Here is a 5,469-nt window from a genome sequence, read left to right as displayed (position 1 = left end):
CGACCCCTGAAAATACATCCTGCATATCAGATATTTACATTACGATTCATAACAGTAGCAAAATTACAGTTATGAAGTAGCAATGAAAATAATTTTATGGTTGGGGTCACCAAAACATGAGGAACTGTATTAAAGGGTCGTGGCAATCAGCTAGGGCTAACCTGTGTCTTTATGTATAAATTCCATGAATTTGTAGACAAGTTAGGTCTTGCTTTTATATCTGTTTTGACAACTATCATTAACTTTCATAGTCCACTTGGGGTTAATATTGTACTACTTAATATAAAATGTAGATACCTTGCAATTATGTCAATCCATTTATCATCACTTCATCTTTTATCCTATAATTGACTCATATATCTGTATACATTACTAACCCCCCAAACCAATGTTATAATTTTTGCTTTAAACAAGTATATGGAAATACATTGGTTTGCAACATCATAATGTAGTTATCTGTTTACCTGCAATAATACATGCAAAGTAGTATCTTCAGTGTAACATTACTATTTTTCCCTTTGGAAATAGTAAGTAACTTGGGAGATATTGCAGATGACTTCTTTGTTTCAACTTTCACCTACTAATTTTAGCATCCATTGATAATTCTTGCTTGAATCAATTATTACTCTAAATTTGCCAAATGATTATTTTGTTTTATTTTTTAATGGGAGAAAATTGAATATTTTAGTAATATTATGATATACTTTGAATAGCCATCTAAATTGCATCATTTAGTATATCATTGATAAAATTAAAATATAGTACTTACAGTTTTATGATTATAATAGAGTATGCACATTTTATATGTACACATTCCTAAGCCAAAATTTTGAGATTTGCTTTCTGTCGCTTAAGAAAATAAGTAATAGGTATGTTAAGCGTATTGAATATTTCTTCATACCACAGGGCTCTTTAGATATTGTTTTCCTTTCCAAACTTTCTAATTGGAGAATTGTTCATTTAGATCATAAATTCTATTTGTTTTGGTCACTTGCCTTGGTTCTCTCAATGATCACCAATAAATATTAAATGCCTATTGCCCATAATGATAAGTCTTTTTAACTAAGAAACTAATTGTATATTTTTAGCATTCACTGAGCTTACATTCAAGATATTTTTTAAAATATGTTAAACAAAATGAATAAATAAAAAATATAGCCTCTACCTTTAAAAGGGAAGTTATTTATTTAATTTTTATAATGTGGGTAATGAGCCTGATGAGTATTTGAAATTGTCTGCCTCTGTAATCCATAGATTGAAAGGAAACATTATAAATATTTTTTAAAATCATGGGTTCTTTTGAATCTGCAAATCACCTGGAACCCTTTCACAATAATACTTTGTTCAGCCTGTGTTTTCTTTATAAATGCTTGTGTTCATCTAACATTTCAAAAATACCCTAGAGAAAACTTACCACATAAATGAGATGCCATACTTCTACTGAACCCAGTTTTTTGTTTGTTTTTTTGCACATTGACCTACAGTATAGCCCTTCATAGTGGTCATTAATGTGAGAGGTATCTTAATTCCCAACTAAATGTACTTGTTTAGTTATCTAATACCCTAAGGACCCAGTGTTTATATGCTCTTTGTATCTCAAAAAAAGGTAGATAATCCTAGGATACACAGCAAAGGGCTTTTTATGTAAGGTCCAGCCAGTGCTGCAGGGGGAGTGACATTTTCAAAGTCAGTAAAGTAGGTTGGATTACAGTTTCATCATGTTATTAAAAACTAATTTTTCACTAAGTAGCTGAGCATTTGGCAGCGATATAATAGTGAACATGATTCTGTCTCTCCACTACATTATAGGCACTGTTATTCCAATAGTTATATTTCATCTCACTTATCTCAAAGAGCCAAAAGGTACAATGTATTAGAGTAGCCTTATTTTTTTTTTAACTTCAAATAAAAAGGCTTACGATTACTAGGAAAAGACAATACTGTTCATGTTCAATTAGGCAGTGTTTTTATTTACCCACAAATAAAGACTAGTATCGATTACTACCAATTTATCTGTATTAAACCCACAATTAATGAGAGCATGTTAAAAATGAAAGGATCCTTAAAGAGCAGTGACCCAGGCCCCTCTTATGTTTCAAAAAGATATTTGAACTTTATATTAACATTTTCAGGAAAAGAGGCCACATGATTTCACACAGACTGGTATGTGATTAAAAAAATAAATATGTTTTATAGGCAATTTCACTTCTAGGAATTTATCTTAAGAAAATACAGATAACCCTGGCTAGTTACTTCAGTGATTCGAGCATCAGCCTGTGGACCTAAGGGTGGCAGGTTTGATTCCTGATCAAGGGCATTTACCTCTGTTGTAGGTCTGGCCCTGGTCAGGGCATGTGCGGGAGACATCCAGTCAATGTGTCTTTCTCGCATCATTGTTTCTCTCCCCCCCTCCTTCCTCCCTTTCACTCTCTAAAAAAAAATCAATGGAAGAAATATCCTCAGGTGAGGATTAAAAGAAAAAAAAATACAGATATGTAGTAAGAAATAGGAATAGTAATACTCATTACAACACTTTACTGTGGCACAAATTTAGAAACAATTTATATATACGTTAAGAGGAGATTGGTTAATCAGGGTAAAGTACAGTCATTTAATAGAATTACATACAGCCTTTTTGAAAAGATATTGAACTATCTAAGTACATAAGAAAATTCCTGGTGTGTTAAGTGGAAAAGGCAGGAAACAAAACTATTTGTAAGCAATGATTCATATATCTGCTTTTTAAAAAATAGGTATGTATAAATATGTATGTACAGACAATAAATGGTAAACAGTGTTTTAACAAAAGAAACATCCAAACCTATAGAGAATTTTTATATGAATTTATTTCAGCCAAACTGAGAATTGCTGGGAAGCTAGATCTCAAATGCTCCAGAGAATGGCAGTGTTGCAGTTTTTTTTCATGCGTTTGAAATTAAGGAAGAAATATAAGGAAGATTACAGGAAGGTGGGAGAAAGCAAGGCAGGGATTGGATTATAGGATAGGTGAGGTTATGTGCTCTCTGGAGAATTGTTATTCTTCTGACAGGTCTGAAAAAGAGGTATTTCAAAAGTGTATTAACCTAGATGCACAAAAAGAACAGACTGGGCTTGCTTAAGGCAAAGATACACTTTTACTACAGTTATATGCCTGGGGCATGACTACCTACCATGTTAGGAATTTATGATTAGATTACCCTCTGAGGTTACTTTCTGTAGAACCCCATTTTTGTCCATGCCTCTGAACAATGAAATTATGTTTGATTTTGTTGTTTACTTGCATTCTAAATTTTTAAAATAAAAGTTACTTTAAGTTTTTAAAACCATGTTTTAAAACAAGTTTCTTAACCATGTCTAGCTTTAGTAATTTCTGGCTCTAACTCAATTGTCTGCAAAATGAAGATAATACATATTGTTATATATTTTTTAAATACAAATAAAGCTCTTGTTTTTAGCAGTTTCTCAGTTTCTCTTTTACAAGAGGAATGGAATAGAAACCTTTATTCCTTTGTCCCTGCGGCCAGTTGTGGAAAGTAAATTGACAGTAAAGATTCTGCATTTTCAAGAGTAGTGTGAGGTGGTGAGGTTAGTACTAGAGGTTATCTTCAGTTCTAATCTTCAACGTGTTCCTGTCTATATACCTAGGGTAACAGCTTTTTTGACCAGCTAGTCTAGGTTGCTCTTCTACTTAATTTATTTCTGCTAAGTAGCTGTTCTAAGAGTGTTAAGTAAACATTTTTTTTCTCTTTCAAAGAAGCATCTTTCATACTTTAAATCTGCCTGTTCTTGGATGGCATAGCCTTTTCCAAATGATGAATGTGCCTACAAAATTTATTATAAAGTTGTACAGTGTATTTCTTTTAATTTCCTGGAAGAGATTATGAGGAAAAAACCACAGTTGAGAAAAGTTTGCTAAATTTTAAAGCAAAAATATATGTCTAAGACTAAAGAGGGAATAGCAAGGAGGACAGATAAATTGGTGGAACCTAGGTGATTTTTAGGGCCGTGAAACTACTTTGTATGATATTGTAATGGTAGGTACATGACATTCATTTTTCAAAATCCTGTAGCTCAAAGAATGAATATATCCTATTATATTTCTAACTCTTTGGACAGATATATGGACACTATCAGCAAACAAGCTTTAAAGAATACATGGCTGCTTAAGCCACAAATTTGTAAGAAACCCTTTAAGAGAATAAGCAAAGTCACCCTGAACCTGAGTTGCATTTCATGCACATACCCTTGAGATTAGACTAATTGAAGCCATGACTCAAATTGCTGCTACCTTTGAGCTACTAATCTGAATAAGAGACTCGGTATTGATGTGGATTGATCCAAGTAGTAAAATGTCTCATTTACTGGGGTGTTTGGGTGGGAATTGGACTTCTGGTTATTTGGCTAATATTTCCCGGTGCTTTGTTTCTTTGTACAGTTAATTCAGTGACAATTACATATTAATTAAATGTATTTACATCTCTTGGATTTATTCCATTCTGTGGGCAATAATATTACCTTAATTTTAACAAGGTAATATTATGAGTGAGATTCTTTATTTGGGGAAAGGAACGAGGGTAAGGTATAGATTATATATAAACTGATGCAAAATCCAAAATTTAAGAAAAGCATAGACTGCCACTTTTCACTTCAACATGAGCTTGGAGTTGTTTCTTCCACCCTCACAAAAAAAAAAGGCTAACAAAACCAAAAATTCAGTGACTTCTCTTAGCTCCATCAGAGAATTGAATTCACAGGACTAACCACCACCTTGAAAACTATAGAGACAGATGATTCAGAGAATATAGATCGACTTAACTCAAGCACAAGCATGCTGGGAACACTTCAATAAATGGTAACTTTGATGAATTGCTAGAGGCTCTTTTATTGTGTGAATTAGTTGGAGAATTCAGAATCCTGGAGGTCCTCATATTTTCACACTTTCCTGAGTTGTTCTGGATTTCCTGTCTGGTTTTGACAGTGAAGATCAGAGAAACTCCTCGTGTTTGGCCTGGGATAGAGAGAGAGAAACCCTTTTGAAATAAGCCCAGGGAATTATCCATAACACAGGAAAAAACTCTGGAGACCATTATCTCATGAACCTAGCTACCAAATTCTTCAATAAAAATTAGCAAATTGAATCCAACAATGTGTAAAAATTATAAATCACAACCATGTGTGATGTAAACTGTCATATCCATACAATGGGATATTATTTAGCAATGAAAGTAAATGAGCTATCAAGCCATGAAAAGAAATGGAAGAAACTTAAATGCATGTTGCTAACGGAAAGAAGCAAGTCTGGAAAGCTTGCATACTGAATGATTTTATTTATATGACATTCTTGAAAAGTCAAAACAGAAGCAACTGGTTGCCTTTGGTGGGGAAGGGATAGCAAGGAGGACAGATAAATCAGTGGAGCCTAGGTGACTTTTAGGGCCGTGAAACTACTTTTATGATATTATAATGGTT

The sequence above is a fragment of the Myotis brandtii genome, unplaced genomic scaffold (assembly GCF_000412655.1).
Source record: "Myotis brandtii unplaced genomic scaffold, ASM41265v1 scaffold106, whole genome shotgun sequence".
Classification (NCBI taxonomy): Eukaryota; Metazoa; Chordata; class Mammalia; order Chiroptera; family Vespertilionidae; genus Myotis; species Myotis brandtii.
Note: the sequence above shows the minus strand (reverse complement) of the source record.